Source organism: Macrobrachium nipponense, chromosome 8, assembly GCF_015104395.2.
Source record: "Macrobrachium nipponense isolate FS-2020 chromosome 8, ASM1510439v2, whole genome shotgun sequence".
Lineage (NCBI taxonomy): Eukaryota > Metazoa > Arthropoda > Malacostraca > Decapoda > Palaemonidae > Macrobrachium > Macrobrachium nipponense.
This window is the reverse complement of record NC_087203.1, coordinates 107,038,808-107,048,807: the sequence shown is the minus strand read 5'-3', so window position 1 is coordinate 107,048,807 and position 10,000 is coordinate 107,038,808. Positions and strand designations below refer to the sequence as shown.

The window sequence follows — 10,000 nt, the reverse complement described above, 5'->3', positions numbered from 1 at the left end:
ATTTTCCTTATTTTAGTCTCTTAACATTCAATTTGCATTCATGCTTTTAGTGAATGGCCTCCCTGTCTTGAACAATGGCACTACTGTCATTGTCATAGTTCTCAACTGACTCATTCTCATCCCTCCCAACGACCCCTTCTCGACATACCAACGTAAACCCGGGGATATACCCAAGGGGCGCCACGACGCACAGAAACAGGTGGCATAGTAGAAGGCCCACTGGGGCACTGAGACCTTTCGCCCGCCGGCGCCACATGTCTTCAACAGCGCATTTTTCAGCGTGATCCATAACACCACACACACATTTTTACGACACATTTTCTCTGGTCCCCCTTTTTTTATTCGTGTATCTCTGCCCAACGTGTTTGTCTGTTTTTAAAGTCCTTCACTTGAGAATCTTACTATTCCAGCTATGTTTTCAGTCTTTTTTTTTTTCTCTCTCTCTTTTTTATTCTAACTTCCCTTACTCCCCTCCTGTTGGCTTCCTCCCGATTCTCTTTTAGTACATCGCCTTTCCGCCCCCTTCGTCTTCTCTCCTGTTAACTGCTGTTGCTTCTTCTGATCCTGCTCGTGTTCCTTCTGCTGTGTGTCGACACATGTTGATCCTAATAAACCATTCGGTGAAGCCAGTTTCGGGAAACCATATGGTTGCCAACTGCTGGGGGCAGATGGCTCCTCTTCCCCTGCATGTGGTCCGCTCTGTGCGAGTGTATGTGTGTGTGTGCGTGCGTTGTTGAAGGGGGGTTGGGCGCCCGCCTGCTGTCGACGTTAGAGAAAGACTTTTTGTGCTGAATCGCAAAGAAAAAGGAAAAATACGAGCAAAGTTTGACACAGCATTAGGAAATAATGCAGCAAGTCTGTTTGAATAACGAAATAATACTGTATGAGTAAAATCCGAGTAATCTCATTAATTAGACGCGTCAGCTTGTATGGATTCTTCCCTCCGCTGACCATTCAGTCGTCATCCCCTTCTTATCTAACAGTTCTTGGCAACTGGCGTAGTATGTTGTACGTTTTTCTCGTTCCTTTTTTTTTTTTTAACAGCGTGTGCAAGTGCAACCAGGCTTCGCAAGAGTTGCTAAATCGTTCGCTCGTTTTCGTTCAGCCATTCACCGCGCGCTGCTTGACAGGACAGTAATATGAGGCAATGGTGACATGACATGAGAAGAGCCACGAATGTAAGCACAGTCAGTCTTAACGAATCACAACGCTGACCGTCCGAAAGTAAACACACATCGATCTGAAATGTGATCAATGGACCCGACCACTCCAGAGGAACATATAAACGAGAACCTCGGTCCTGCCGTAGCGGAAAGAATTCACACCCCCTTGGGCCCTCCCCCGAAATGAATGGCATGGGAGCATACCGCAGGAGCATCGCACCACACCAGGTGGTATGCCTATACCGCACAAACTCCCAAATGACGGCGTCGCTGTAACTCGACTCCCGAGGGGTCTGGCATAACCCAATTACACAACGCGCAGCCGATTCCTGTCATTTTGAGAACCAACAGGCAACAACGCCTCAAAGGTCGCTTTTTTTTCTGTTCTCATTAAACACTGCCTCTGATGCAAGTGCGGTCTGGAGAAGGGAAAGAGGGAAGGAAGTGGCAATGACATGGAGTCTTGTGTCCCTCCCTCCCTCCGCCCCCCTCCACCGCCATTATCCTCCACATGTTCCTTTGTAGGAGTAAAGTTTTTTCTTTAGACTCCCACCGAATTATGATCTCTCTAAGAAGCTACTTTTGAAGAGGTTTATCAGTTTCTCGGGTTAGATCAAGAAAGATTGCAAAATTAGACCAAGTGCTTAGTTTACAGTGATCACAACTTGATACGACTTGGTTCCGTCCCGCCTCATCTAAGCATCCGAGATTTTCTTCTGTTAACTTTAATTAATCCCTCGACAAACCAATGGAATCTCAGTTCAGCTGTTTTTTTTGTTTTTTTTCGTTGATCGGTTTCTCAACTGATACTCCGTTGGGAGTAATACTTGACTATAGCATCCTATTAGCCTAAAATATTTTGAAATATTTTCCTTCCCTTTCGAGCGAGACTTAATAGTTGCAGGAAATGTCTTCCATAAACACTGAAGGATCGTCAGTCTTTGAATGGATATACTTCTCTCTTTTTGCACACCAAAGAATAGCAGTACTTTATTTTGTAATTTATAAGATTAAGTCATTTTTTTGCATTATATGATATTCCCTAGTATCGTATAAATGCAATTATTATATATATATATATATACAGTATTCTTTGTACATACATTATTTCATTCGTGGATCAAAAGATGGTAAAATTCCCGAGTTGCTAACATTGTCAATTTTCCCATGGAAGTTTTGGTATATATAATATATATAATATATATATATAATATATAATATATATATATATATATATATATATATATATATGAAGCTTTTTTTGCCATCTTAGCAGTAAATACATGTCCGAGAGCATAATTGTCTGTAAGCTCACAAAATATGTGAATTTCGTACGGAGTCGAAACATTTGTAGTCTCTCGTATATTTTGATGTTTTCATCATACATATTTTTGGAAAACCGGCTGGATACTTAAAAAGACCATGTACAAGAAGTCCCCAAAAATGTTGTTGGCCCATCTGCAGTGCAAGAAATGCTTCTGTTAATTGTTTGGGCAAACGGTAGGCTTCAGTAAACACTTAAATATGTTGCCTTTTTCATAAAAAAATAAATAAATACGAAAATAAGTTACAATTTTTATTTCTTGTTTTTAGAAAGCCTCCGAAGAACCAAGCAGATTTAAAAGTAAGCCTTCATTTCACTGCTAGGTGACTGGGTCATGTTACTAGGCCTAGTATTATCATTTAGTTAATATTTTTACCTGTGCACTCTGCTAGTCCATTTTATATCTGCTGGTCACACAACAAGAGCTGTGCTTAGGAGACCACAAAGTGTGTGTGTGTGTGTGTGTGTGTGCGTGTGTCAGTGTCTGTGTGTGTGAGGGAGAGAGAGAGAGAGAAGTGGTCTCGAATCACAGCTTCATTAGTCACGTGATTTCTGCGTCACTAGTTTGAGGAGGAGGGGAGTAACAAACACCTCTACAGTTTCATCCGTTCACTATAACTCGAACGATCATCTAGGTCACATATCATATTTATCCGTATGACTGATTCAGTATCTTTTCTTTTGATGAAGTGTTTATCCTCTCTTTATTTCCCACGGCAACTTCCCTCCTCTTCAAAAGTGTAAATAAAGAATCATACGGAAAGAAATAGTCTCGCATCTGCAGCCACGTGTTTGTATGTTTACTTATTTTTATAAACTACTGGATTCAACTGTATTCTGTTTTTTGTCTGAAGATGGAAAAATAATCACCGCTGTAGCGAAGTTATCAAATAAAATATTAAAAAATGATTGCAGGAAATTTTTGTTATGAAACTGACCAAAAAGTATTTAATAAATTTTTCTTACAATTACCCTGTGAGTTTTCCTTTATGCAAATCCCCCAATAACACTGATAGTTTTAAGACCTGATATAAAAATGGATCTATGCTACCACCATCTTTTCTCTTAAGTAAAGTTTAAAACCCATCAGGTTGGGTGGGTGAGAACAAAATAGATTCGGTTGCCATTAATTCTTATGGATCAAGAGAAACCCATTTCATGCATGCAGTCTTTGAAAAAAAAAATGGGATGTCCATATTTGAGAGAGATAAAGTAATAAAATGGGAACGCACACATAACATATATAGATTTGTAAGAAACATACAAATAAGGAAAATTGGTAATGCAAGATCAATTACTGCATACATACATAAGCGGGTGGTTACGAAAGAAACATCCGCTTACTCAGTTGTGCAAGGCACTATGTAATAAAATTATAGCTTCTCAAACTTCAGAACAAAATTCCCAGAATGAGTTGAGTTGAATATAAAATTTGGGCCAAAGGCCAAGCACTGGGGCCTATGAGGTCATTCAGCGCTGAAATGGAAATGGACAGAAAAAGGTTTGAAAGGTGTAACAGGAGGAAAACCTCGCCGTTGCACTATGAATCAAATGTTAGGAGAGGGTGGAAAGTAAGATGAAGAAAGAGAATATGAAAGGAGGTACAGTAAAAAGAACGAAAGGGGGTTGCAGCTAGGGGCCGAAGGCATGCTGCAAAGAACCTTAAGTAATGCCTACAGTGAACCGCACGAGGTCCACTGACGGTACTACCCCCGTACGGGGGAAATTCCCAGAAGGGTAAGAAACTTCTAGCATCTGGCAGCTCAACATATGGGTGCTGAGATGCAGCTAACAGAGTAGTCACAATCATTCCAGAGGCTAAGATACAAAAGTTCAGGCTGAAAATAATTGCTATTACTATTATAAGGAAAGAGAAAAATGTCACTTTGGTTGATTCAGCCATCGTGATCAATATCCTGGCGAGGTCCTGACTTCAAAAGTACAGCAATATTCAAGAAATGGTTAAATATTACAAGATGTCTTTCAAGATGATAGATAGATAGAATATAGGATTTAGGCCAACCTCTGGGACCTATGTGGTTTATTCAGCGCTGAAAAGGAACTTGGCACTAAGAAGGTTTGAAAGGCGTAACAGGAGGAAAACCTCGCAGTTGCACTATGAAACAATTGTTAGGAGATGGTGGAAAGTCAGATGGAAGAAAGCGAATATGAACGGAGCTACAGTAAAAGGAATCAAAGACTTTGCAGCTCGTGGCTGATGTCTTTCAAGAGTAGCAACAAATAAAGTTCGGCAAGTGAATCAATAAGGTCTTAGTTTTACTAGGATTCCTCCTTATCTACCACTGACAACACTTATTGCTATGTTCTAAAGATACTATATTGTAGCTAATATCTACTTCACTTCATTTTCACTTAGGGAGAGCAAATAAAATTGTATGATGGCCAACAATAACGTCACCATTAGTGACTAAAAGCTAACTGAGGTCCCAGAATACTTACCAAGTGGAACTCAAGACTTGATAGGTCTAGGCTCACTAATAACCGTATCGTCAAATTTCTGCCTCCGTACTTATTAAAGACACTGTGAATGAGATCAAGAAAATGGCCTCTAGTATCTAACTTGCAAAGTTTATATATAACATCTTTGTCGGTTCAATAAAATAAATAAAAGACAGCATTAAAGACATTCAGAACAAGTCTGAACCCAAAGAGTGGCGAATTTAGGTAAGGGTCGAGCAGGCCATGGCCTAGGGCCCCGCGCCTAAGCAAAAAAAAAATAAATAAATAAATAGATAAATAAATAAATAGAATAAAACAAATAAATGAATAAATAAATAGAATAAAATAACAATAATAATTATTAAAATTATATGCAAATAATAATCTAGAGGTGCTCAATTAGAAAATAAATTCCTGAAACCTACCCCCTCCACAACCCCCCCATCTGTAAGGGCCCTCTTTGCTTGCTCATTAATAAGATGGCCCCCTAAAATCAGCAGCCTCGGGCCCCGCACACACTAAATCCGCCCTTGACTTGCTTGAGATCATCTGTAGTCAAGATTGTCTTGTACACAACCTACTGTGGTGTAATCTCTTAAAGGCATCACAAATATCCAAGTCAACATACTGGCAGTCAGGGAGGGTGTCTGAAGTCAAGACGCAAAATAAAGGTTAGGATAAATTCTTCAACAATTTCATGGAGCATCACAACAATAGGCACAAGAGACATACTATCTTAAAAGAAAACAAAAAAATATAGTTTAGGAGAATGTATGCTATAACCTCAAAACCCATCTGGGTTTTTCTTACCCTAACTGCCTACGTTGCCTTGAATCATTTTAACGTCCCTCGAATGAGATGGTTGGCAGATATCATGAAAAGGAACATTAACAAAGAATTATTTAGCCTCAAATGCCGTGGGAAACGTGGCATTTAGATCTCTGCACTTGTTCATCAATTACCTTGCCAAGTGAAGTATACACATTTAAATTCAAAACCAGGGACTAACAACCCATGTACGATGTGTATGTATGTATGTCACGTGTGCTGTGGGGCGGGGGTTGAGGTGGGGGAGGGCGATTGGGAAAGAGTGTTTGTTTACGGACGCACGCGCCATTCAGAAGTTTAGATTTAGGTCCAAATTTAATTCTAGTATTTATAAGAACGTGATGTGAATTTACGTATTGTTTCGATACAATCTACGGAGTTTTTCTGTATTATTTGAACCAAGAACTAAACTTGCTTTATATTGTGTGAGCAACCAATATTCTTTCAAGTCGATAAAGTTGACAGATACTGAATACTAAAAGGTAATCAGCATGAACATCTACAAATTTTACAAGTCACTCATTTCAACAGTGAGAACATTCGTTGGGTTAAATGAAAAATAACCTTACAGTCATACTACTAATTAAGCAACAGGAGTTCGCAGTTATGAAGGGAATCTCAATTAAACGCAAAATTGAAACAGCTAGCTTCCAGGCAACGAAAACAAAAACGAAAAAAGTTCATATAAAAAAAACACGAGTTATAAATAAAAATATAAACCAGAAAACAATATAGTTTCTGATAAATGATAGCATAACAAATCCCATTAATGTCCCGAAATTTACATTATGTGCGTTTTAGTGAAAGCAGAAATCACTATGGGAAAGAGACCTTGAATCTGGGGACCTACGGTAGCGTAGCTGTAACCTTTATCATCATAGGTGAGTTTATCTCTCAAGAAAGACCAGAGACAAAAATGTCACTATGGAATCTAATTGATAATATTAACTAAACTCGTTTTCACAAAAGGACTGGCGAGAACATCCTTAAATTTCATGGGTATACTGACGGAAATATAGAATCGTTAAAAAAACTCATATTCCTTACCTAAAATTAATTAATCTTATTTAAAAGAAGCCTCAAGGACCCTTTTCAAAGCTTTCCCTACCATCAAGTAGCTACATAGACCTTAACGAGGTTTTTTCCTCCACAGTAGCAGTACTCTGCACTTTTATTATCATCATTATTATTCGTAATTCAAAATAACAAGAGAACATCAGCCTAACAGGGATTGTTTCCCATAAAGCACGATCTGTTGGCGGCTTCACGGTTGTTCCTCTGTCCACCACAACTATGCTACGGGTGGAGAGCGAAGGTCGCTGAGTGGTTTGGTTGGTTTTGGTGGAGGAAACAGGTGTATTGCACAAGACTCATTACGGACAGGCCAGAGGCATGCTGTCATTCCTCCACTAATTATGTCAATAGCTGTAGCAATCACATTCACCACTGTCGCCATTACTGTGACCACCACTGCTACAACTGATGCTTCGGCTGCTGGTTCTATTTATATTTAATATAATCGTCCTGAAAAAAGTTTTTTTTTGCAAAGGGGCAAGTTCAGAAGAAATAAAAAAAAAATCTAATGTCGCTGCCAAATTCACCTTCCAGCTATTGGAATAGCGAGAAACCCCTTCATATGCCTAACACACTCCCGTCTCCCGTGCATCAGTCCCTTAACGTATGATAAGCTAACACTTTCTATTTTGCAAGCACTCTCGCGCTTCCTGGATATGAATGAAAGCTCTTTCATTTTACTTCCAGCCGTACTGTTAGCACAGTACTTTCTAGGCCCCATTCCTCCCTCTCCTCCTCTCCCCCTTCCTTCCTCGAAAGTTTTACACATTACGCAACTTTTTAAACTAGTCTATCCTCTCACTTTTCTACTTATGACTGCTCACTGTAAAACTGTCCATTCCATCTATTCCTAAATCACGACCTTTCAATCTACTGCCTTCATATCAGAAGTAGCCATTTTATCCATTCATATTTATTAGTAACCAGAGTTCACTTCCACAAAACGGAGCTCAACAATCCCTCTTTCCCGCCTGCTCTCTTCCATTATCTCCACACGACCCAACCATTTTAAACCACACTCTCACCCATCTTACAATTCCTTGCTCCACAGCGGTCTGTTTATACAAGGACAGATAATGGATTTTTCAAAAATCACATTGATCAAACAACTTTCGCTTCCATCATTTTTGCAGCACAACAAGTTTCTCTTATTTACAACTTCGGATTGTAAATTACGTAACTTCTAATTGTTACAGAACGTTCAGTTTGGTGCCATACCTCAAGAGTGTATGATGGAAAGATTTTGTACAGAAGATATTACCATATATTAGAATTTTATTGAACAGAAAATTAAAACAATACACTAAATGAACACTACGGTGATTTCATGTAACAAGTTCGAACTGGAAACTACTAAGAAGGATAATGGTCTAGTGACTCAATAAGGAGTTAACTTGGGTCCATAGAACGGCTCCTCTGACCTTGAATGTGAAAATTAGGATCTGACACATGTAACGATAAACGACTTAAAACTTATAATGAAGCTTTTATCTCTCAATCTTATTGAAGAAGCTGCGAACATTGGATCAGGGCGCAAACCCCTCGCAGGAAAAGATAGTTTATGTGGATTGTTAAGGAGTTAAAAAAAAAAAAAAAAAAAAAAGGAACATGTAGAGACAAAGAGGAGAGATTACCAAATGTGTGGATAAATAATAAATGTGTGTGATGTATGTAATAAGTATATATATATATATATATATATATATATATATATATATATATATATATATATATATATGTATGTGTGTGTGTGTATTTATTTATTTATTTATGTATTGTATACGTATATAGTATATACACAGTGATACAGGGCACAGAGACATACTTCAGGTAACATATTCAGAGGAAGACAGACGAAAACCACACGTCACTAGGCTGTTTTTTTTTTTCTTTTTTTTGCCAGTGTTTCGTAATTATGTACGGAATTACATCTTCTGGGCGCAAGAGGATGTTAATTCTGTACATAATTACGAAACGTTGGCAAAATAGATAAAAGAAAGACAGCCTAGTGACGTGTATTTTTCCTAACTAGTATACAAACCTGACGTCTTTATAATAGGTAAATTCCAGTTATAAAGACCGAAATGTTGGCTTATTGTGTAGTAACAACTCCATGTTACGACACGCTGTTACTTCATCAACAATATTCACGCGATCACTTATCGTTTAAGAGAATATGAGAATACTCGTATAGCATTTTGGTCAAAGGCCAGGCGCTGGGACTTATGAGGTCATTTAGCGCTGAAGGGAAAACTGATAGTAGAAAGGTTTGAAAGGTGTAAAGGGAGGGCAACCTCGCAGTTGCACTATGAAACAACCGTTAGGAGAAGGTGGAAAGAAATACGGAAGAAAGCGAATATGAACGGAGGTACAATAAAAGGAATGAAAGGGGGTTGCAGCTAGGGACCGAAGGGACGCTGCAAAGAACCTTAAGAACTGCTTACAGTCCACTTAGAGGTGCACTGACAGCCCTACCTCCCCATACGGAGCTTATCCCTTGAGGAGTAACAGCAAAGAGTAAATTATAGGACTGCGCGTGCGCAAAGTACTATACTCTGCTTTTTCCCTCTGTCCACCCGCCTTTGGTGTTTGTGTATGGTAACACTGCGTCCCGGCTTTAAATAGTTACGCTATGTGTAAGTTTTAGGTAAATAAAAGGATATCTGGGTGTACATTTGCAACTGAAAAGTGTTTTATTAATTTACTGTATGCGATTTACACCGTTAATATTCGAAATAGGATATTATCATTATTGTTGAATGTAAGCTGAATGTAACTATCTAAAGCCCAAGACGCAGTGTTACCATACGCAAACACTACAGGCGGGTGGACAGATGGAAAATAACCGAGTATACACACACAAAACAACCACATCGGGTGTCGAAAGCATTGAGGATTTAAACCCATAAATTTCCCTGCATGGAAGGACACGTTCATCGGTACACAGAGACTAGGAGGGGGTGCACGGTTACAGGGGTCCATTATTTCCGCCGACAACTTTCTCCTCTTTCGGTGATCGAAGGTGCTGGTTTAACATTTTCGATCTCTCTCTCTCTCTCCTCTTTAATGCTGCATATATATACAAGTACCTAAATAGGCACACTCACCTTCGAGTAAAATGTATATATATATATATATATATATATATATA

The 10,000-nt window shown here is 38.9% G+C and overlaps 2 protein-coding genes across 5 annotated transcripts in view; one reads left to right on the top strand and one right to left on the bottom strand.

Annotated features, from left to right (window-relative positions):
• LOC135222953 (protein extra-macrochaetae-like) overlaps window positions 1-2,345 on the top strand; it is a 27,492-nt gene extending 25,147 nt beyond the window's left edge. For both annotated transcript variants that reach the window (XM_064261415.1, XM_064261416.1), the window contains one exon: window positions 1-2,345. This exon is cut by the window's left edge and continues 1,091 nt beyond it. The gene's annotated coding sequence lies outside the window, so the exon portion shown is untranslated.
• LOC135222952 (thyrotropin-releasing hormone receptor-like) overlaps window positions 1-10,000 on the bottom strand; it is a 576,292-nt gene that overhangs the window by 554,932 nt on the left and 11,360 nt on the right. The window lies entirely within an intron of this gene.